Source organism: Mauremys mutica, chromosome 14, assembly GCF_020497125.1.
Source record: "Mauremys mutica isolate MM-2020 ecotype Southern chromosome 14, ASM2049712v1, whole genome shotgun sequence".
NCBI lineage: Eukaryota > Metazoa > Chordata > Testudines > Geoemydidae > Mauremys > Mauremys mutica.
Window position 1 is genome coordinate 24,037,976 of NC_059085.1, and position 25,208 is coordinate 24,063,183.

At 42.2% G+C, this 25,208-nt stretch overlaps 1 long non-coding RNA gene across 1 annotated transcript in view; it reads right to left on the reverse strand.

The window, feature by feature from the left end:
• Nucleotides 1-2,910: 2,910 nt before the first annotated feature.
• Nucleotides 2,911-25,208, reverse strand: part of LOC123349230 — an 82,449-nt gene continuing 60,151 nt past the window's right edge. The window contains exons 3-4 of the long non-coding RNA XR_006573424.1: nt 6,491-6,619; nt 2,911-3,608 (exon numbers count right to left, since the gene is read on the reverse strand). This is a non-coding gene — a long non-coding RNA (uncharacterized LOC123349230). The remainder of the gene's footprint in view (nt 3,609-6,490; nt 6,620-25,208) is intronic.

Here is a 25,208-nt window from a genome sequence, read left to right on the forward strand (position 1 = left end):
ACACTTATTTTGCAGGAATGTTTGCAGAAAGTGAATGAAAAAGTGGTATAAACAGAATCAATGGGAATTTGTTTTAAAATGCAGGGTGTTGTGGGAGTTGTGGGTGCTTAGTGCCTTTGAAAAGGAGGTAACCAGTCTTTTTTTTTTAAGTGCTCTGTTGAAAACCACCTATTTTATATTCATTCTCTGCATGTCTGCATTTACCCAGTAAACCCAAAGTTGAATCTAAACAGTAGACTACACACTGTCTCCGCAATCAGCAGACTATGACTAGAGGGTGAAATTCACCCTTTTGCAGAGGGCCAGCACAAGGGTTAGGCGTTATTTGAGTGTGACTTCAGCACTCAGTGGAGCATAGGGTTTGCCTTGAGCCTTTACAGGGGGGTGGAATTTCACCTCCAGTTAGGGCCATGACCATTATGGTGGTTTAGTGTAGTAGGAATAAACCTCTGTGTATTGATAAATAAAATAAATAAATAAAACATGGGCAGTCTTATATATCCCCTCCTCCCCCCCCCCACACCTTATTATAAAACCAATCCAGAATGTAATAGTCTTGGGGCTGCCAAATCTAATTTGTTAGAAGAGTTACTCCACCCAATATCCCATAAGCATACTGAAGCATTTCCAGTGTGTACGTGGAATACTCCCAATAAGACAAAACACTGATCTCACAGGTTATCTTGGTGCTTAGAGGCAATTGTACACCATAAATATTAAAAAAAATTCATACACTGAAAACATGGTCACTGGTTTTTGCAATATCACCAACGTGGATGGACCCAAGCCCCTGAGTAGACCCCTCATGAACTCCGTGGGGCTCTTCACAAATACAGATATTTGCTGCAATATGATCCATGCATGCCTCTGGGCTCTAGTTTTCAGCCGTCTAGAATCCAAGGGCTAAATTCTGCACTGACTAATCTGTGCAATCCTGTTGAAGTGATAGCAAAATATGGGATACGTATGTTTGAAGGGGAGGAAAATGGCTGGATAATTTGGAAAATATGACCCACAAAAAGCAAAGACATACTTAAAACAAGCTTGGAAGACTGGAACAGACCTTGTCAGCTCTCCAGTTGTACACACAACTACATGACTGAACAATTAACTATTCCCCAGTGACTTTTAAAATACTGGGAATAAACAGAATATATTGTAACCTAACAAGCTGCAAGACAGTTGACAGTAGCAGAAGATTGAGTATTTATATTAAAATACAAAATGTGTGTGGGGAAGCATGTTTTGAAGCAATCTATATTCAATATTTTTCAGGAAATGGTAGCAATCGTTCATTTCTTACAATGCTTTTAGAGTGATTGGCATTTTCTGTTACATGCTCGGAAATGCATCTAACCCTGAGTTTAAGCTGCTTTAAATGGAACAGAACTAGTGTAGCAGCAATATTTTAGTCACACTGTACTAGTACAATCTAGGCCCCCACAAATCAGCCAGTCTTGTTTTAATCCTACTGAAAATTAGGATTGTGCTAAAACTGCAAAATTTTGTTCCTATTCCAAATTTTCAACGACTTCAAAGCTTCACGTGTTCTGATTAGGGTGACCAGACAGCAAATGTGAAAAATCGGGACGCGGGTGGGGGGTAATAGGAACCTATGTAAGAAAAAGACACAAAAATCAGGACTGTCCCTATAAAATCGGGACATCTGGTCACCCTAGTTCTGATCCAGGGCTTCTGTTTGGATCCAGATATGAATTTTGAGTCAAAGTCTGATCCTGACCTTCAAAGATGGGCTGGTAAGATCTGGGGTTTTAATTCAAGCCCCTCTTTACTGAGAACTTTGTTAAACTTTCACTACATTGCATGACTACTGCAGGCAATTGTGATATCAGGGTTGGGCAAGGAAAGAATGGCACAGAAAAACCCAAGGTGTCGTGGAATTCATGTCTTACAGTAGTAAATAAAAATGTCATCTGTGCCTACGTGTTATAGCACTCCGAACGCCACACGGCTGTATTTAACTGCATGAGCCTTCCACTTCAGACGGATTTGTAAGGAGCGAAGTACTTTTCAAAATTAGCTAACAGGATTTATTCTAAGATTTATTTAGTAATTTAATGTGGCAACCTGGAGAGATGAGGTATCCCATAATAAGTGCTTGAAGATTTGTAGTTTGAGCCGTCATTTTGCACTCCATGCAACTATCCATACTTTGAGATGTTTCTGCTTACAGTACTGCCTCTGGTAGGTAGACACCTTGGGAACTGAGAGAGCAGATATGCCAATAGCAACTGCTAACACTCACAATTCATTGATTCGGATTGTCTTCTGAGTTAATAAAACATTAGACTTCCCTCTTCAAAAGACTGCTTGCAGCATCCTTAACTAAAAGACTAAAAAACACCAAAAACTGTTTTAAAAAAACCATAGGTTATTTTTTGTATAAAGCATTTGTTACCATCAATTATACTGTGATTATTAGCAGAATGCATAGAAGACCTTGCATTAAATAGCACAACCCATCATTGTAATTTGAAACTAGAGCTGTGAACTGGAAGTCAAGGCTCCTGAATTCTTTCCAGGTCTGCTTCTGACTCAGTGTGTAAACTTAGGCAAGATGGGGAAACAGAGGTGCAGATATCTGCCCCGTCTGTAAAATGGAAGTAAAACCTACCTGATAGGGATGTTTTGACTTTAATTGATTAACATCTGTTAGAAGCTTTGAAATTCCTGAATGAAAAGTGCTAAGGAAGTGCCATAAAATAGTTTGTTGTGGGGAATTAAACACAAAACTCCTCCTAAGCAAATTGATTTAACAACAAAAATGGCAATCTTATTCATTAACATGTGTTTTTCATGCTTACAAGAATGTAAAAGGTGTATAAAGTGACTTGGGATCTACAGAATTGAGGGTTTTTTTTAAATCATTTATTCTATCAGCAGGCTTTATTATACTGAGAACTTGGGTTTTCCAAAGCAAGAGACTGAAAATTCCTACTTCCAGTGAGCTATACAGGACCATGAACTGGATGTGTACATTCTAAAATATTTTCTTTAGCAGTGCATTTATATCATTAGCCTAAACTCTGGCAATGCTTTGCAAGTGCTGTTTTAAGACCTTAACATATTCTGGTTTATCTATTCTTGATTAAAATGCAATCAGGTATTGATTTGCTTAAGACTTAATAAGTGCTAGAAGTAGACATGTATGTAATTTAGCGACAGATTAAACATCATCTTTCATTTGAGCTACCGTCTCAAGGCATGTCTATAATGAATGTAGAGAAGACAAATTATGCCATTTAACACTGGTAATTTGCTTTGAAACTTTTTTGGTTACGCAGCTACCAAAGGGTCAGGAGACTTGTTTCAGGAAAATGGAAACACTGAGATATTAACCAGGCTGTAATGAGATTAAAAACAATGATTGATCAGGTCTGTGCAGTTGTGGCTGGCTGGAAGACAGCACTGCCATTCTGTGGAATGGTTTTCTTAGCATCAGGAAACGGTAACATTGATGGTTGCCCTCTCCTGGGTATTCAATCCGCTTCAGTGCTTTTGTTTATACTAGCTCAAAATATTCTTTCACAGATTCTCCTGTCATCATGCAGTGTGGCAAGACTTTTGTTTCTGAAAATGCTGGAGCTCTATAATGAAGCAAAGGATGGTGTAAGTAAATTGCACTACACAGATAAAAGTATTAATCAGCATCAAAGACAGCATGGATTCAGTACCACTGAGTTTCTATGTACTGTACCACTATGTCTCTTAAATGATTCTGCTGGACAGGCAGGACAATGTAGGGTGAAGTTTTTTTTTAAATGAGGTGTATTTTTTCTAATGCTGAAACTAGTACTGTGGTGAACAATACTGTGCTATCGATCTTGGGGGGGGGGGGGTCTACTGAACTGATTGCTGTAGTATCCAAGTGCTTTGGACAAGGAGATGAACTTGAATGACCTAATCTCTTCCATCTCTATTGATAAATTATAGTAATTAATCAGCTACCATATGAGTGAGAGGTGAAAATGCTTGATGTAAATATAGGAATGTAAAGCACAGAGTTTATCGTCTTGAGACTGATTTTCTGCTCATACCAACTCTGTACTGTTAATTCCACTGACTTCAATAGCATTAACTCTGGGTTTATCGGTTTCCTGAAATAAGGACTTAAGCCCATAAAAATTAGAGCTTCCCTGGTTGACTTCCTGGGGGTCAGGATTTCACACCATACTCTTCCATGTAAGCAGTTAGTATGTTTGCCACAGGAACTATACCACATGTGACTGCAGATGAGGGAGATGCTCATGCGACAATCTCTGTTAAGATGAAAATGCTTGAAGACTCTTGTTTTTTTTAAAGTGTGTTTTCCTGGGTACATGACAGTTCTCCTTTGCATGAGGAAGGGGAGGGATAGCTCAGTGGTTTGAGCATTGTCCTGCTAAACCCAGAGTCATGAGTTCAATCCTTGAGAGGGCCATCTGGGATAAAATCAGTGCTTAGTCCTGCTAGTGAAGGCAGGGGGCTTGACTCAATGACCTTTCAGCGTCCCTTCCAGTTCTGTGAGATAGGGGTAGATCTCCATATTTTATTCTATTTATTTATTAAGTTAACTGGCCACTTCCCAAAACAAAGCTGAAGAAAATTACCAGTCCCCAATCCTGACAGACACAGGGTAGGCTGGTAAGCCAGGTAATGCAACAATGAGGGAAAACTGCAGTGAAAGACTGACCATAAATTACAGCAGAGGACTAAAAATGAATGAGCCCAGGAAAGACACTTGATCTGGTGACTGGAGCTTTGTGCCACAAATGAAAAATCAGGAGGCGATACAAGAATTTTAAAAATTGTCTGTTTCCAATTCAACATCGCTCTTCAGCCTGACTTTTGAATGGCTGCAGTAACACTATTATGGTTTTGACAGGAAGGACACTTGATTTCTCAATTCTTGAGCTGCTGCTTTAAATTTATGGCAAAATGTGAAAGTCCAAAATCAAAATGCAAATTTTTATGTTGACTGAGTTCTAAATGCACAAGTGATAAAATATAAAAGTACTCCCATGTGTCATTAACTAGTGGCTGTTTTTAAAGCTATGCCTGCTCTTCCTGACTTTCCACAATGCAATTTGCTTGATAGGATAGTTTAGGGTGCCTGTTCCTTTATGAATGTTCTGTTTTGCTTTGTGCATACTTATTTACTGTGAACAGTAAATTGTTGATAGTGTCTTGTTCACTGAAATGCATGAAAATATGGATGGAATACTGCTGATTAGTTAAAATCTGTGAAAATGCAGTACATTGAGAGGAAGGATGACAGCAATAAACTCTGATATTTGCATAAACAATGGTACCACAGATGTAGTGTATTGAAAATAGATGGGGATATACTACTTTCTGTGTCAGAGTTTGTACATCGTTTTACAACACAATCATCTTGCTTTCTGTCAGCTTGATTTGTTACTTTTGACCTGAACTGTGTGGCTAGAATTTTAGTGCTCAGATTTTAGCATCAACACTAGAGTCTTAGTAATGGAGTTATTTCCTAATGTGCTTTAGAGAAGCAGTGTACATTGTTCATGCAACTTTACTGTTTTCAACTTGTATAACTTGTAACTATTGTCTGTTTAGTGTCTGGTGAAAGACCAGATTATGCATTGCATATTTGATTAGTTGATTACCTAAAAGGAAAGCAAGCCTAGTTCAGTGTTTGTAAAACTGTCTTGCGTGTCCAATTACACGCCTGTGTGTGCGCACTTGCATGCGCACAACTAGTCAATCTACAGGCAAAATATTTGTCCAGTTCTGCATAATTTCTGTTATATACTAAACATATTGTGGCAGTTCCATTAAAATATGCATGAGTGCATTACAGAAATGCCAAAGCTGTATTTACTATGGATTACAATAATCAAAATTGTGAACAGAGATTATCACTTTTTTTTTTAGACCCCCTGATATTAACATAGATGTAATGTAAGTTTTTTGCCCCAGCATTCCTCCAAGCTGATAAAATGTGATCACTGATTATAGGTGCCATTACCGAGAAAAATAGCAAACTCTGTGTGGTAGCTAGCTTACATGTATTGATTAATATGAAGACATTAATATGTATTGAACAGTTACTTTGTTTACTCCTCTTGTTGTCATGTGAATGTGATTTTTCCTGTTCAATAACTCACTAAAGTAATGATGCAAGCTAATGGGAAATGCATGAGGTTCTATTAGATCATTTATCATCAGAAAAGAAAGGAGTGTGCAGCCAGTGAATAAATAGCAGTGAATTCATTATGACATCCAGACAGCTGCTGCTGTGCTTCGGGTTTTCTCCACATGTGAGAGAGTACTGTTAGCCAGCATTCTCCTGGTTCATAATTATTCATGTAAGTACAAATTAGTTACAATAACTATTTGTTGTAAAATCTAATATACTCATTGCCAAAAATGGACAAACCAATGTTTCAGAAAATAAGACTCTGAACTGGAGCCAAACGTAGCATAGATCTAAGGATCAGATACTGATCTCGCTTACACCAGTGAAGCATGAGTGATTCCAAGATGATCAAGGGAGTTTACAGCAGGGATCAGGGAGTAGGATCAGAATCAATCCCTAACAGCCAGTTGCTTGCTGAGTTTTTAATCCTGATGTAATGCGGTCTTCCTGGAACAGAAGTGGAGAATGTTATGTTGCAGATACAGGAATAGATTTTTTTTCCATCCGCAATGAAGACTATAAACTGCATAATAAATCCAATCCATTCCTTTGGCTCATCCACTTCCTCCTCTCCCAGCAGTACTTTCTTGGGTGGTCGTCTTGTTCAGATGTGCAAAATGTAGTATCTAGTCAGTGAAGAACAGCAAAGCAGTTGGAATGGGGGCTCTGAGGCATTTCAAATCCCTTTCATGGAAGATAAATTCTCTCCCCTGACTTCATTCCACCTCCCAGTGGACAGAATGAACATTGCCATGATATTCTCCCATAGTCAGGCTCCATCTGGAACCATGGCAGTATCGCTGTTTAATCCATCTGTGGGGTCACTCTCACTTAACGTGTAAGACTTGTGGCTTCCCAAGCAGGTGGTTTTCTCCTGCTAGTTGGGAAGTGGAAAGCCAGCTGTGTAGTGCATGGCACTTCCTTGTGATGACAGATCAACTGCAATTCTTGGAATTTAGGCAACCTAGTGGAAATCTTAGCTCCACTGAAATCTATGGCAAAACTCCCATTGACTTCAATGAGGCTAGAATGTTGTCACCTGATTATATTATTACAGGTGTCTCTGATCTTTTTATGCACTTAATAAACAGGAACTGGAGTGTTACATTACTGTAAGGGACACATTTAATATACAGTTATGGCCTGTATAGTAAAGATTTCAAGTGCAAAGATAGTAAATTACTCTGAGTTTACCGTTCTTTATAGTGACTTCACAGAAAATTGTAGGAACAGGCTATTTTTAATTGTTAGATGGAGGGTTTTTTGTTTGCTTTTCACCTCTCGTCTCATAACATCTGAATGTTTTCCCATAAGATGCGTACTACCAAATCATTTTGGGAGAATTTTTTTTAACCTGCCTATGACTTCTCTGAACAAACACAACTCCCCATTATTATAGGTAACCTTATTATTTTATGTCAAAACAACAACAGAAAGGAAAACTGCTGGGGAGCAGTCAAAGTTAACTTTCTACCACCGATGTCAGTGTACCATTATTGTGCATTTTAAGAGAACTAAAGAACAGAATTTATTCCTGCTGTGCAACAGAGAAGCAGTTACTTTCACAAAATGCTCTGTAAGTGCTGATGCTCATAAGGGATTTAGCCAAGTCCTAAATATGTCTTTTCACACTCTCTTGGTGGAACTTGTTTATGTGGGGTGCAAAAAATACACGGTTTTGAAATGAGGGAGGGGAGGCTTCACTGGGAATATTTTATAAACAAATCGCTGTTTAGCAAAAAAAAAAACAAAACCAGAACACACAGTGAATCCTGTAATGATGTCCCTTCCTTTCCTGGGGCTTGGGGGCTGTGCTTTTAGCATTTGCAAATAGTTTTCCTATTTCCTTCAACTTTATATGTAATATCTTTTGAGCCTGACTTTCATTTACATCATCCAGACCACCATCTCTAACACCTCTTTTAGACATACCTACAGACAAAGGGGGCAGGACCTTTCCGTTGCATATGGCTGTGTTTGTGTGCCCAAAGTGAAGCTGTGTGTGGGTTCTGAACCTCAGCCTCTTATTGTGCAAGGTAAAGAATAATATAAAACAATTTCAGTTTATAACGAGCCTCTTGTTTTTAGGTTCCTGCCATGCCTAGGCACACACAGCTGGGATGAGATCAGAATTTCTCCCCTGACTATGTGTGTGTTTGCTGCAATGGCTATAGGAATAAACACCTTTTTTACATGGCATTCCAAAAGCCTGATTCAAAGATCAGAAAAGTCAGTGGGAAGATTTTTAAGCCTCAAAGGTCTAGTGATGGTAAAAGTAGCCAGGGAAATTTCTGACCAATTTCCTTTGCTCAAGATAAGAGGGGATACTTACTGCAAAGGATGCTTGTTAAATTGTGTGGTTATGGTTCCGGGCTTCAGTTGCAATACACAGTCTTTCTCAGTCTTGATAAGTGTAAATGTTTAATGTGTGAAGGTTGAAGCTGTGTGTAGCTGAAAGGCATGGGAGTTCTGTCTGGTTTGCAAAGTGTCAGAGGGGAGATAGGGACACTAATATTGTAAAGGACTTGGCTATGGTCCATTTCTGCATGATGTGAACAGGTAGGAGCGCAGTGCTTTGCACTGTTTCAGTCTGACTTTTTTGTTTGTAACTTAATCTGCTACACTTTCTCTGAATTACTACTTACAGATGTAGGCAGTGGACTATTTTGTTCTACTCGGTTATTCCATAGAGTTAAATCAAAATAAGCTATCAGGATTTATGCTTAAATTCCCTTTTTATCTGGTTTGATTTTTTCTCTTTTCTTTTTCCCCCTCTCACCATTCACCTTCTACATACTGTAGCTTCTCTAATCCTCCCAGTCATTCTGTTGTTGAACATGATTTTGGTGATGCTTAGGCAGGTAGTGATGGATGGTCATAAATTAAGGGCTGTACAGTATATCCTCCTCCTCCTCCTCGGACATCCTTGTTTTTAAAACAGTGTCAGTGGCCTCTATCCTGAATCCTAGAATAGTATTTTCTTCAGCTCCCTCTGCAGGTCCCTATATGGTAGGGTCCAATCCTGCAGTAGAACTGTGCTCAGCCTGGGACCCAAGTGGTACGGAAGCAATGTTAGCCATAAAACTCTTTGATTGCCCCCAATCCTGGGGATGGAGCTGGATACTGGGGCAACTTACAGCAACGCAAGAGGTCATTCCTGCAGCTGGAGATAGAAGGATCATAGCACTGTTTTGGCTGTGACCTCATTCCCTAGCCACAACCTGTATGCTAGAGTGGGAGGGTGGGGTGCTGGCGACTCTGTGCTGCCTAGGAATTTGTCCTGTGCTGGAGGAATTCCCTGGTGTCTGGAGGCAACCGTTGTGTTGCTATCGTACCACTGAAGCTGGTGTAAAGGGATCATAGGACAATGGTGCATCAGATTCAGGGAGCAACTTATCCAATGAATGTTGTTACCCATTTGGAGTTGATGATTAACTGGAGAGTTTTTTTATTTTTTAACAATGAACAGTTCCTGGAATTTTAGATTAGTGCTTTAATGAAAAATAACGTTTGGCATTGCATATACTATAGCTGGGTCAAATTGCACAGTGAAACTGAAGACAATTAACGTTTTGTATTTTATTTCATGTCAAAAAGTGCCCTATTTGCTGCGCACAAAAAAAGATACATTTTTCATTTGAAAAATTACATCTTAACTATAAATTCATCTCTTTTGAATAAAAAGGCTAAATTTTTGCTAAAAATATAATTAGATTATGTTTTTAGCAGAGTTGCAATTTAAAACTTGTTTTTAATGCAAAACCCTCATTTTTGTGAAATTTCACACACAAAAATCTTAGCCCCAAAATGAAATTGTGATAAATGTCAAACTTTCACTGCCTCACACAGCACAGTGTTTGAAGAGCCAATGCCTGTTTCTGTTGTAGGCTGAGAGGATTAAATTTATCGTCTCATTACTGGAGAAGTAAGACAATGATAGAGGAATAGCAAATTATGTCCTGACCTTAACAGCACTGCATTTATTTCATGTAATTAATTGATATCTTTATTTTGAATAATGTGGAGAGGAGCTGTGGTTGCCTCTGTTTGTTGCTTGAGATAAATAGTGTATAGGGGAACTAACTCAAATATAGTTGGAAAAGAGAGAAATATCTCGAGCACTGACTTTTTCATGTACACAAACCGTGTGCACAAATACTGTTTTGGAGACTAAAGGGTGCGCAAATGTTCTTTGAAATGGCACAACGCTGATCTTTTGGCAGCCTTACAAGGCCAAATCCAAGGGAACTGTTGTACTTTAGGTGTGGGGAATTTATGAGATCCCTTTGTACAGGCAATCTAAATGTTAATTGGTAACTATACCAGTCTCCATTCTGAATAACTCCAAGCACAACATTAACTATTTTCTACTTGCTTTGTAATTTTAGTCACTTTGGTTTATGATGAAATACTTTAAATGCAAAGTTCCAGGCTAGCCTATTATAGGAAAGTCTTTTAAAACATGAGTCATAAACAGGTCAGATTATTCACCAAAACCCTGTGCAAACATGCTTTGAATAATGTTCTACTTTGTCTATAATGTCTGCAGATAATCTGTTTGGTTAACAGTCTCAGCAGTGCTCACTAATTTTGGATGCCCTGTCTGAAAAACCAGGGGCCTGATTTTCTGAGTACATGTAGTTCCCAGAGACTAAGCATCCCTGTTTTCCAAGTGTAGCAGAGCCCCTTATTCATCCCTCCTTGAGGTGCTGACACCCTTCTTAGAACCCAGGCGCTCTCTGTTTTTTGTGGTCAGTGCCTCTAGCTAGGGGCTGGGTGCATAACCTAACAGACAATCCCTGCGACCTATAGAATATTACAAATCCTAGTTAGAGGGAATAAAGGCCCAATAGATCATAAGGATAAATATTGTATTGCACTAAAAGGAAGGGAAGGAACAATGGGAAAACAGGCAAGGGAGTTGAGGATGTTAAATCAATAACCTACAGAAATAACTGAAGGGGATCCATCTGGTAAACCAAAAGGGCCTCCCTCTCTTCAGAAGTGGAGGATCAGAGAAAAATCACAGGGCTCAACTAATTCTGGGGGACAACAAATGAAAAAACAGGAACTCGCATGAGGGTCTTAGATTTAAATTCAGGGTTCCAGAAAGGGGATACTTAGCAGAGAGAGCCATGAGAGAGCTCTCTGCTCCTCAGAGTCCAGGGAACTAGTGGACTCTGTCCAGAAGAACTCTGCCTAGAGATGCGAATGGACAGGTGTACAAAAACAGGTCCCACAGTGACAAAGAACCCTGCCTCTTCCCCCGCCCCCACCTGCTTCTCCTTGATTGACATATGGCCAGTTTGGCCAATGCCAGGAGGAGGTTGACAAGGTGGTCTTGCAACTTTGTGGGGCCACAGATGGGGAGTGAATAAATGAAAAGGTGCAGGGAAAAGTGAAGCCAAAAATCTCAATGAGTGGTAAAGCGTTATCTACACTAAAGGAAAGGGGAATGCAGCATTTTAAGTTTCCTGACTGAATAATTTTGATTCCTTCATTTGTCCCCGTTGTCTCCTCCACTTAAGTTTTTGCCTGTTTAAATCCCAGTGTTCTTTGAACCATTTGCCAATGGAGTCCCTCTGCCTACTTTCCCAGCCTAGGTGGAAGGCTCACCTCTGGGTTGGTGGTCAGCAGTGGGTATTGAACCTCAGATCTCTGGACGTTGAAAATACAAGTTACTACTACCTGAAGTTAAAGACCTGGGTCTATAAGCCAACGCTATAGCAGGCTCATCAACCTCCATGTGTGGTTCAGCCACCACTAGAAGGGGACAAAGTGCCATATTGAGTGGGTGTGGATTACAAAGACAGGACCAGCAGCAAGATGTTGGCTTTCTCTGTGGTGACTTGTCTCTTTTTTTTTTTCTGTTTTTATGACATCAGTAAGTCAAATCTATGTGCCTACCACTCAATTTTTCTCCTCCCTCTCCCATACTCTGAGTGGCCCCTCAGCCACTGAAAAACCTCTCTGCATCTGGAAATGGTCAGTTAAAGGGCAATATTGTGACGGGAAATTGTCTTGAAGTGAAAATGTTCCTATGACCACAGATAGCCTATGTGTGATTCATACACTGATTTACAATCTTACATCATGCTAGCAGTAGTTTTAAACATAATGTGTATTTATTGAGCATTTTTGGTTGATGTAAAACTGTCAGTAGGGAAATATTAGTGTCAATACGAAATTTTATATTTTGCTGGTGATTTTTTATTTTAATTTTGAGTTGGCAGTCCTGGTGCTTCCTTTCACTGACTTAAGTAACTGAGTGTTCTACTTCTCCATAGAGCGTGGATGAGTTCATATTACTACAGTTCTCCTCTGTCAAGCATCCCTCTATCAATCTAGTAACGGTTTTGTTTTTATAACTCAGCATTTTAGTATCAAGTTGCCATATAGGTAAAATAGATCGGTATTGTCATGATCGCATCCATAGTAGATTTCAGTGTTTTTGAACATTTCATGGTAAACAGCTGCAGTGCCAATTCCTCTGATAATATTATAGGAAGGGTTTCACTTTTGTCTCCAAGTTTGCATGAGTCCTGGTAAGTGCTGCATCTGTGGTAGCATATAACTTAAAAATACTTTGTAATTTCCTAAATAACTCATGACTTCAAATAAAAATGAAGAGCAGATGGTTGCTGGGCAAGAGCAGTAGTTGTTTGAAGAGCCTTTCATGACTGATTGCAGGTCAGAAAAACTAAAGGAAATCCAACCAAAGGAAGTGTGGTCCAGTGGTTAAAGGACCACAGAATTGGATGTTGGAGCTCTGGATTCTCTTCCTGACTCTGGGCTTAGACAAGCCACTTATACTGTCTGTTCCATCTGCTTCAGAGGAATGTTACAAAGCTTGTTAGGTTTGTCAAATACTTGAAATCACTGGATGCAGATTGCTACAAAAGTGCAAAGTAGAATTATTGATATTACAAAATGAATCCAGCCTCCACTTTATCTCACTATTACTAATCAAATTTCCATGAAAACAGTATCTTTGTTTCTGGAGATATTAGTTAATCCTATCCACAACAGTTCTTATCCTGTCTGTGACGTTGCAACTGGTTGCTGTGGAAATTAATACATCACATAAGATTTTAGCTTCAGATGGAGCACATGGACTTAAAAACAAAACAGCACGTGTTCTCATGCTAATATTCTTATTAATTAGAATGGAGGTAGAGAAACATGAAAAAGGCATGATCTCTTCTTTCCAAATATGCTGGTGTTTTTCTGTCTTTGGTTTGTGTGTGTTCATGTTCTCAAGGACAACCACAGAAGTTGAGTGTAGCCAATACACTCGTTATCTAGGTAGATATAAAACACTTTAGTTTCCTTTATATTTGGTTGAAGCCAATTGTGATTTTTTTTAAATGTACACAGTAACAGGAAAGCATCTAACATACAGTACAAAGCAGGTTAACATGGCTATTTCTGTCCGACAATATTCTTTACATATATGGTATATGAGATCAGGAGAAGAAAATACTCCATGTTAAATTGCATAATGCAAAGATTCAGTCAATATATCTTAATTTGATTTAAGTTACTGAGGTAGTTAATATTGCAGGCTTTTAAAAGGGCTCCTATAGCCTTAGTTATTTTCTGTACCTCAGTCACTGCTTTGTTTGTGGCACTTTGCAGTCTAACAGTTTTATATATAATCTAATTACACAACAAGGTCCAGATGAGATTAGAAATTCAGAGTTCACAAGTATGCATTTTCTAGTGTATTCATTAGCCTCGCCTTGAAATGCATTGAATGTTTGGTAATGGGGAATTCTGCCAAAGGTACAATATTATCATCCACCCCTCTAATTTGAGTTGTCATGTCAAATAAATGACATGTCAACCTCTGGTATTTAGTTACTAATTTGATGGGGTACCATATAATATTATGACAAGGGAATATTGGTAGCAAAAAGTTTACCCAATATTAAAATATCTTTGGTTCTTCTTAGCTCAATGCCTGAGACAAGGAAGTGAATGGCATTGAGGGAAGAGATTTCTCCCAAGAGTAGGAAAAAATCTGAGCAAATCATCTTTGATCCTATTACAAACTATGTACACCACCCTGGCTTCTTTTAGACCCTGATCCTGCAAATACTTAAGCAAGTATATAAGTTTGCTTACAAGAGTTGTCCCGTTGAAGTCTATGGAACTACTCCCATGGGCACAGTTACAAATATCTTCAGTAGTTGCAGATCTGGACCTTGGATTATTTGGCAAGTGACCACTATATTACAAACCCAGTTTACCCAGCATACCAAATCTTAAGCAAACTTTTATTTTGCAACAGCATTATGTAGTTTGAGCATTTTGGAGTAGACTTTTTTTCACCCTTTGCCTTACTAAAATTGTGTATGCAGCAACTTGTGCCTGTGCTCTGTATGTATTTTTCAGGAGCAAACTTCCATCCTTAAACTATTTAAAGGACACGTAAAAATGCAAGTTTGCACAAATTCAATTTTGCATGGGCACAAATGGATGCAGGAGATCCTGTGATTTTTACCAAAAAAAATTCAATCCTTCTGAATAGATCTTTATATGAAGCATTATGTAACTAAATATTAAGTGTGGGGTTTTTTTACAGCTGCCTGCCAAACATTGCTTCAGTCACTCATATTTAAGTTCCCATGTTTGCTGGATTTTTACCCTAGGTGTATGGCTGTTTCTCACTGCTTATCACCAAATGTACTTTACTATTATTTTCATACCATGTTTTTGTCTCATAACTGTTTTCTAAGGGGTTGCTTTGTTTTCACACTTTATTACATCTTTTCTGGGTTATTTTATTGTCTTCGGTTTTTCCACCTTTGAGTTTACGTAGTTCTCCAAGAACTAAAGTTTCTTGGTTCCCCCACACAAATAAGGTGCATGCTATTGCAGTGATCACATAAGCTCCTTGGGTAGCTCTGCATCCAAAAGGCTAGTTCATCTCTTGAAAAAATGCATTTGCCTGATTTTTGTATATAAAAATGTCAGTGTTCTCTTGCCCAAGCTCAATTTGCACACACCAGCTTCTGAAAATCTTTCAATATTTTTTTGTTCCATGTTAAGATTTTTGATCATCTGCCACTTAGGCCTGGTCTACACTAGGATCTTAAATCGAATTTAGCAGCGTTAATTCGAACTAATCGCTCAACCGTCCACACCAGGAAGCCATTTAATTCGAACTAGGGGGCTCCTTAGTTCGAATTTGGTACTCCACCCCGACAGGTGGAGTAACGCTAAATTCGCACTTGCTAGCTCGAATTAGGCTAGGTGTGGATGCAAATCGAACTTAGTAGCTCCGGGAGCTATCCCACAGTGCACCACTCTGTTGACGCTCTGGACAGCAGTCCGAGCTTGGATGTTCTGGCAGCCACAGAGGAAATGACCCGGGAAAATTTGAAATCCTTTTCCTGTCTGGACAGTTAGAATCTCATTTCTTGCTTTGACATCGGGGCGAGCTCCGCGGCACCTGCAACGATGCAGAGCTCTCCAGCAGAGGAGTCAGCCCAATGCAAGAATAGAAAGAGATCCCCAGCATGGACAGACCGGGAAGTCCAGGATCTGATCGCTGTGTGGGGCGAGGAGTCTGTGCTGTCGGAGCTGCGCTCCAACAAGCGTAATGCAAAGACCTTCGAGAAGGTCTCCCAAGCCATGACACAGAAAGGATACAGCCAGGATGCGATGCAGTGCCGCGTGAAAGTCAAGGACCTGAGGCAAGGCTATCAAAAAGTCAGAGCGGCAAACGGACGCTCCGGAGCACAGCCCCAGACATGCCGCTTCTACGAGGCACTGCATGCCATTCTCGGTGGGTCTGCCACCACTGTCCCACCACTGACCGTGGACTCAGTGGATGGCATAGTGAGCCAGGACAGTTCCTACTCGATGTTCGCCGATGGGCAAGACGACGAAGGGTCCGTGGAGGAAGGCGCAGGCGACAGCGAACACAATGCCGCTTTCCCTGACAGCCAGGATCTGTTCCTCACCCTCACAGAGATCCCCTACCAACCCTCACCGGCCGTGAACCCGGACTCAGAGTCAGGGGAAGGATCAGGCGGTAAGTCGTATAAACAAGAAAATATTTATTTGCTCGAAAACATGTATACCAAAAATATAAATTCTATCTATAAATACTATATCTAAAAGTTTTTAAAGGGAAACTAAACGAACAGTAGGTCTACACAGATTGGGATGGAACAATAGTCCTCCATGGACAATTCCACAAATGCTTCAAACAGTTCCTCAAATACCCTCCGCAGGAGGTTTCGAGGAAGAGGTGCCCTATTTGGTCCTCCGGTGAAGCTCACTCTTCCACGCCACGACATCCTCAGATACAGGGGAACCATCGCCTCTACCAGCATGGCCGCGTAGGGTCCCGGTCGGTGAAGTGCTTCCCTTAACATCCTTTCTTTCTGCACTCGAGAGACACGCCTCAGGGTAATCTCGTTACTGAAGTGCTGCATCTAATTAGGGCAATTAGCGAATAGTTACTGTTCTTAATGGTTTACTTATACTTTGCATAACAAAGCCCCGCGCTTAGCAGCCACGTGCTGTAGGCCACACAGGAAAAGCATACATTGATCTTTCCCCTGCAGTGTCGGGAGTGGCTGCAAAAGGGTCATAGTATCTGATTTCCAGATTGCCGTTAGCACGACGGCACAGCTATCCGTTAACTGATAAGCATAATGTACTGTAAGGCTTACCAGGACTCTCTGCTAGAGGGATTCTGCTCTCTCTCACGACTTCTCCGCTCTCCTGTGCAATGGCGCAGCCAATCAGAGCGTAGGCCAAAATGTTGTGCTTCTCTGGAGACCACGTGACACTTGTTGTCCGGTACGGTCTTCTTCATGGAAATTGACTAGACGGTGTTCACTGTTCGCGAAAATGTATCTGTACAAGGAAATCACTAACTTTCCCCATCACACAGCTTCGGGTCCTTCCCGGACTGCCCCGGCATCCCCCTCGCAGAGACTGGCAATGATTAGACGGCGAAAGAAGAAGACTAGGGACGACATGTTCGCTGAACTGATGGTCTGCTCCCGAGCAGAGGCTGCAGAGCAGAAACACTGGAGGGAGACCCTATGTGAGCAGCATCGCACACTCATGGAACGTGAGGATAGGTGGCGGCAGGAAGACCAGCAGACCACCCAAACGCTACTTGGTCTCATGAAGGAACAAACGGACACGCTTCGTCGCCTTGTTGATGTCCTGCAGGACCGCAGGCTGGAGGACAGGGCCCCCCTGCAGTGTCTCTGCAATCGCTCTCACCAGCCAAGAAGTCCTGGCCCCCCCTCACCCAAAAGTACAAGACGGAGGGGTGGTAGAGGACGTGAGAACTGTCACTGAACCAGAGCAGAGCGGCCGTGTACCCCGCACTTCTCACGTTAGAAATTTGTAGAAGTGCTTCCCTTATAGGCTCAGCCAGTCCCAAATCCAAGGTTCATCCCCCACTGTTTATTAGATTAATAAAAGCTGTTTGCTGTTAATCACTGTTTCCGTCATGTCTTTCCTGTCAGAGGATTTTTCGGTGTATGGGGTGGACAGGGGTTTCATACTTGCACGGTATAGCCTACAGTACCAGGGTACAGACTTGGGGAAAGGATCAACTGCGGGGCACACACACACTGCAGTCAGTAGGCACCAGGGTCATTCTGTGTTGTGTATGCTGCCCCTGTTCATTTCGTAATGTGTATAATTGTCCAGGGTCCTAGCGCCTGTCACGCCATTACTGTGAAGGCAGGCTGCCCTTACGATGCACTTGCAACGGATCCACGAGCCTATCCGCTGCCCTGAGCCCCAACAAGAGCCCTCATCCACGGACAGATAGTCACCCTTCTCCCACACCCATCACCCCTTCCTACGCCCAAACCCGCAGCCCACTGCCGTCATCCAAACCCCTATGCAAAGAAGGCACCACTCGCCCCTTCCTGCAAACCCTCCCCTTCATGCAGAACCACTGTCATCCGTCCCCCACCCCAGAGACCTATGTAGGAGCAGGAGGATGTCAGTCCTCTATGGAGGAAGCGCTCTGTACGTCAGTGCACACCGTGCCCAGCACAGTATGCGTCCATGTCTCAACACCAGAACAGAAATGCAAAGTAAAAGAAAGATTTATTAATAATGAGTGTAACAATTACTTTGCTTAAAAACGTGCTTTGGAAGTGGGGGAAACTTGGAGAACAAGGCATGTAGCCGCAGATCCAAATCGACACAAACTGACACAGGCCCAGGGTCAGTTTCTCTTGAAAGCAAGTGGAGAGTCATAGGTTACCCTGATCTCCGAGGAAACTTGCTTTCAAAGCCTCCCGGATACAGAGCGCTTCCCGCTGGGATATTCTCTCGGCACGGGTGTCTGGCTGAGCGTAAACTGCAGCCAGGCGATTTGCCTCAACCTCCCATCCGGACAAAAAGGCCTCGCCCTTGCTCTCACACAGATTGTGCAGCACACAGCAAGCAGCAATAACTACGGGGATATTCTTTTCGCTGATGTCCGAGCGAGTGAGTAAGCTCCGCCATCTCCCCTTGAGACGTCCGAAAGCACACTCCACTACCATTCTGCACTTGCTTAGCCGGTAGTTGAAGAGTTCCTTCTCACTGTCCAGGGCGCCTGTATAGCTTCATGAGCCAGGGCATTAGCGGGTAGGCTGGGTCCCCGAGGATCACTGTAGGCAGTTATTTTGTGGTCCGGGAAGAAAGTACCTGTGGAGGAGTCTAAAGAGACCAGAGCTCCTGAACACACGCGCGTCATGAACCTTGCGACGTTGATGTTGGTAAAACGTCCCCTATGGTCCACTAGTCCTTGCAGCACCATGGAAAAGTAGCCCTTTCGGTTAATGTACTCGCTGGCCTGGTGGGCCGGTGCCAGGATAGGGATGTGAGTCCCATCTATAGCCCCACCGCAGTTTGGGAATCCCATCGCGGCGAAGCCGTCTATGATGACCTGAACGTTTCCCAGGTTCACTACCTTTGAGAGCAGTTGCTCAACGATTGCGTGGGCTACTTGCATCACAGCAACCCCCACGGTAGATTTGCCCACGCCAAAGTGGTTCGCTACTGACCGGTAGCTGTCTGGCGTGGCAAGTTTCCAGAGGGCTATGGCCACTCGCTTCTGCACACTCAGGGCTGCTCGCATCCGGGTGTCCTGGCGCTTCAGGGCAGGGGCCAGCAAGTCACAGAGTTCAAGGAAAGTGCCCTTACGCATCCTGAAGTTTCGCAGCCACTCTGTGTCATCCCAGACCTGCAGCACTATGTGGTCCCACCAGTCCGTGCTTGTTTCCCGGGCCCAGAATCGCCGTTCCACACCATGAACTTGACCCATTGCCACCATGATCTCCACTGCCCGGCGTACCCTGCTTTCTGAGAGGTCTGCGCCACTCTCCTCACCGCGCTGCCGGAGCCTCCTCGCCCGATTTCTCAGTAGCTGACTGTTGCACAGGTGGACGATAAGGTGCGAGGAGTTGACAACGGCCATAAGTGCAGCGATGATCGCAGCGGGCTCCATGCTCGCAGTGCTGTGGCGTCCGCGCTGTAACCGACCAGAAAAGTGCGCGAACAGATTTCCCGCCGGCGCTTTCAGGGAGGGAGGGCGTTTGTGAGTGACGGTTGAATGATGACAGTTACCCAAAACCACCCTCGACACATTTTTCCCCCAGCAGGCATTGCGAGCTCTACCCAGCATTCCAATGGGCAGCGGGGAGTGCGGGAACTGTGGGATAGCTTCCCACAGTGCACCGCTTCCAAAGTCGACGCTGGCCCCGTGAATGTGGACTCAGAAATTCGAATTAGTGTCTTTAGTATGGATACACAAATTCGACTTCATAAGGTCGAATCCACAAATTCGAACTAAGTTGATTCGAAATAGTCTTGTAGTGTAGACAAGGCCTTAGACCTGAGTGTCTTCTGTCTGTATTCCATTTTGTGCATTATATATGCCCATGTTTAAGGATTATCTGTTAACATCAAGGGCTTGCTGACTAATCCTTTGAGAGAGTGGGAATGTTGAGAGATGATTCATGGACAGTGCTCTAATGCTGCATAGATGGAATCCCTAAACATCTAACACATTTGCGTGATAGTCTGAACTGGATGTAGATTTAAAACGCCTTCCATCATAATATGTAATTAAGGTACATGTGCAGTGTTTGACTAATGTGTACAATAGTGAATTCAAACCATGTGAACTATGTAAGCATTGAAATATTCCATATTTTCACTATTTATTTTGCTGCTTTGCTTTGCACAATCATCTTATAATATGACCTTGAGAAATATTTTTGTGGCAAATAATACACAAACATTTCAAATGTTGACATGAGAGTTTTTTATTGGCTCTGTTGATGTGATGCAATGGTAGCGCCTATGTAGTCTTACATGTTGCCCAACTATATATACCTGTCAGAACAGTAACACACACTTCCTCTAAATTGTTTCTTAGACAAGTCTATCATCACCCTTTTATAAAAGTAGTACTAATGTTTTCTAAAAGTTCAGAGTGTCCATTTTTTCATATAGCTTGTGTAACACACTGAGTGTGTTGCATTCCCCTATAGTGCTGGGTGTATGAAAGGTCAACAGACTTCTGCTGCTACAAGCTAATGGAGCTACTTTATTATCTCAAGTAGTAGAGCTCTGTGCTGCCGTGCTTGTGGTGCTGGATTCAAACCCTCTGGATTGCCCACACAGGGGTCATTATGCTTGTATCATGTACTTCTTTATTGTTGGAAAAATGGAGATATTGAGAAAATTGGAATTGTTTGAAGGAACATTTTAAAAACTGCTCTTGCAAAAAATCTTGTTCGGTGTGGGATTGAGCTGATACAGCCTGAATAATAACTCTGTGTGTAACAGGGTGGTGGTGGTCAGGCAATATTCTGTATAATTATTACACTCCTTTCTTCAGTTTAGCTCTGTGGTGAAGCACAGGTCAGAGATGAGTCTCTTCAGGAATTTTCGGAAAGCATTACACAACATTAAAACTCAGGACTGTTTTATATAAAACCCTGATAAATGGATGGTAAGAATCCCTAGTCAATTTCACAGAGCAAGCACATACTCTTTTAGTAAAACCAACACTGAATGCATACAGATAGTACACCATATAGTACATATTGTTTGGAATAATAGGAATAACTTTTTAACAAAAGCTATTAGACAGTAAATCTACAGGAATTCCTTTATACAGACTTCTCCCCTTTTGTTTCTGTTGCAGACATTCACGTAAAGGTTTCAACATAACATTTTCAATACTTTCATGTACATATTAAAACTTCCCCTCTGATCTCAGAGATGACTTCTCCGTCGTTAGAGGGTGACTATAGAGTGAGTGTGTCAGTCACCTGGAGTCTTCAGAGCTCGGGAAATGGCAGTGGGCTCAGGTATTCAAACACTTCAGAACCCTGTCAGCCAACAAACAGTTGGGGGATCTCCACAGCTAGCAGTCTTCCAACCCTCAGGTTACCAGCTGACTGGTCCTCTCGGTTGTGGCTGAAACAGAAACCTGTAGCCAGTATCCAAAGTGATACAGGGATTGGGATCAGCGTATAAAATATTCATTTTCTTGATCTCTATAAGACGCAACTATCTCTGCATAAGCCCAGCTATGTCAGGCAGGAATTCACGACCCCTCACCTCACTAAGTGCATCCCCATTTGCTCTTTAACTGAGAGAAAATCCCAATTTAGAGCAGTTAGCTACATGCAAGTTCCTCAGGCTCTGTACCTTCTAGCATAATGGATGCTTCTCTCCCCCCGCCCACCCCCCAAGCTCTCTCTAGGTCCATAAAACACCATGTTGGACCAAACATTATCATAGAGGAGGGACACCCAGTAAATAAAGCTGGAATAGCACTGGCCTGTGTCATACTACACCTGTATTTCACCTCAGTGGTCCAGCAAGGGCACCCACCCTCAGACATCCAGCTCCCCAGCCGTTGCCTTCTTTGGGTGAAGACCATGGGTCCCTCCCTTCTGACCAGAATATTTCCAGGATGTACAGTTCCCTGCCTTCACTGTGGTGTTCCCAGCAGAGACAGGCTGCCCAAGCACATCTGCTTGCTTTCTCTTCAGAGACCGCTAACCGGTGTAATTGCTATAGTTATAAGTTACCACACCGAACATCTTATGCAAACCTGCTTAAAGTAAAAGAACTACAGAGAGAGCACATTTAAAAACAATAAAACAACCTACATGCATGCTAATAAGCTTACCAGAGAGCCCCGCAATCCTCACATAGGCTCTGGAAGAAGCGGGATCTCAATGCCCCATCCAGAGGGTTTCCTTTGTGGTCACAAGTTTGTCACATCTTCAGCTCAGAACAAGCAACCCAATCCTACTGGGCCTTGGTAAGCCGCATCCTTCCAACTGTACCCTAAGGATTGGGGACCTCCGTGGACCAGGGGTCCTGTCTGTTGGCTGGATCGGGACGAAGGCCCTGAGTCCGTTTAAAACCAGGCTATTTGTCAAAAAATCCTTTGTCTGTTGGTCCCTGGGGAATCCAGTTTGAACTAGTATGTGCATACCTGTCAGGGAGTGACGTCAAAGGGCTGATAAGGGAGGAAGTATTCTCTACTCCTACTCAAGGTATACAGAATTGTATTTTTAGTGCAATGAACACCAAAGGTATTAACCCTGATTTGGTAAGGGTTAACGTCATTAAATTAAGTTAATCGTAATTCCACAAGGTTTGTTCAAGACGTTGCAGGATATAGTCAGTCTCTCACCAAGTGGTACAAGAATTGGGACCCAGCCCTCATAGCAGACACCTCTCTTGGTCCTGCGTCCATCAGCTGCTGAATCCACAGGTCTGTCTCTAACTCCTGTGTGCGTGTGTGTGTGTGTGTGTGTGTGTGTGTGTGTGTGTATACACACACACCCTTCCCCCGGTGGTTTGATTGCCTTATCTGTCAGAACGTGATGAGGGTGTCACCTGCCTGGTAGGTTGCAAACAGTGAAAACTTCCTAAATTGCTTCAGAAACAGCTGCTGAGCATGTCTAGAAACTGCCACACCCTGTTCTGAATGTTTCTGGGTCCTTCTAACTAAGAGCCTGGGCTCCTCCACGCTGCTTCTGTCTCCCTCCCCTGGAGGAATAAATTCAGTGCCGCAATATAAAGCGTATAGGTTACCCGTGCACTTGCAGCATGGTGCAGTTTTCTCTTTGCAGTCAGAACAGTGCCATTCTGTAAAGTAGCATTCTGCACTAATCTTATAAAAAAACAAATTGACAATATTAAAATATGTCTAGCCACATTTGATAAGGGCACTATCAAGTGAAGTTGTACAAAATTTGTTTTGTAAAACCAAGCTTTTTATAAAAACAAGAAATAATCTTTCCATGATTTTTAAACAAAGAATCCAATTGAAAGCTGGTTTGTTTTGTTTTTAAAGTTGCCTTGCACTGTATGCAGCATCATGTTAAGACTGAGAACAGAAAATGTGATCTGGACTATAAACAAGTCCATTGGGTATTCTGTTTTCAAGATCAAAGCCTCGTGACTTATCCACCTCTTGCTTATTGGTGTACAGTAAGCTATCTTTGATTGTTCAGATTACTTGTGAGTAATAATGGTGAATGTCTCCAGCTTCTGCTGCATCTCTCTTCCAAAGACACTGATTCATATTATAGTTAATGAAACCATCCCTGAGGCAGCTCTGTCTCCTGCACATAGGAACTGTACCATCGAAATCGACTGCTCCATTGTGCCTCAAGAGTGGAGCTGACAATTGTGGTCCTCATCCCAGAGCCTTAAGCAATCTTTTAGATATGCTAGGCCCAGGCCATTCAACGCCTTGAAGATAAAGACAGAAACTCTGAAGGTAGCTCTGTATTCTATGGAAAGCCTGTTTAGAGAGTGGAGGACAGGTTGATGTGCACGTGGTAGCCTCTCTTGTGCTGAGAAGAGGTGCCAACATGCTCTGGTTGGTGTTTCCTAAGGGCCTGTGACATTGTGCCCAGGTATACTGTGTTGCTGTAGTCTAACCGAAATGTGACACAGGCAAATATACATGATGCCAGGTCACTGCCTGCCACAGGAATAGTTCACTTGCTAACCGGAGATGGAAAAAAGCATTATTTGCAGATGCTGCTATGTAAGATTTTAGCATCGGCGAGGAATCCAAGGGTACTCCTAAACAGGGGACTGAATGGACCATTGTGAATGTGTACTTTTAACCAGAGGAGATGGAGAAATTTACAGTGACGGTGCTCAGTGCTTTCCTCTGTTCAGCAGCATAACCTCTATTTTGCTCAAGTTACGTTTGTCAGCTGTTCTTCATACAGGAGATGGTTTCATCCAAGAACTGCTGCCATCTTGGTGCTAGTTGGCATAGTCATATGTGGTGAAGACTAAGTGGAGCTGTGTATCATCTGCATATTGCTGATCCTTGAGTCCATGTCATATTACCAGGTCTCCTAGTCATTGCATGTAAGTGTTAAATAGGACTAAAGATAATTGATCCTTGTGGGATTCCATATATGAGGGTTGTAGTGGAAGAGGTGAAGTTTCCCAGGCAGTTTCAGTTACTGCGTTAATTATTCCCCATTCAATACTATTATAAAATCAGTTTAGTGAAGTGGTTTGTATGGTCAGGATGGCTGGTTGTAGAATTGTCTGGAATGACCTTATTCCAGAAGTCTTGCATGATGTAAGTCTGGCTGGTCATGGACTCTAGATGCAGATATATGTTGAGTGGTGGTTGGTTTTTTTTCCTTCTTGGGGAAGTTCAATGGGTATATCTAGTGACAGCACATTTGGTTCCAAGGGCTCTCTCGTGGGTTACCTCATGGTCCTAGTCTCTCTCTCCTGTTTCATATACATGTGAGGATATGATCTGGGGAAATCAATACAATATGTATGATAGTGCTTCCAGAATGCCAATGACACTCAGTTCTGACTTTGTACTGATACAATTGTTTGCTTCCTCCCCCGCCAGTACTGTCTGGATTCGGGAACTGGATGAGGGTGAAGTGGTTCAGCCTTAATCCAAATAAGGCTGAAATTATTTTATGGGGTTGCGGGAAGCCACTAGAAAAAATGGTGAAGATTATATTGGCTC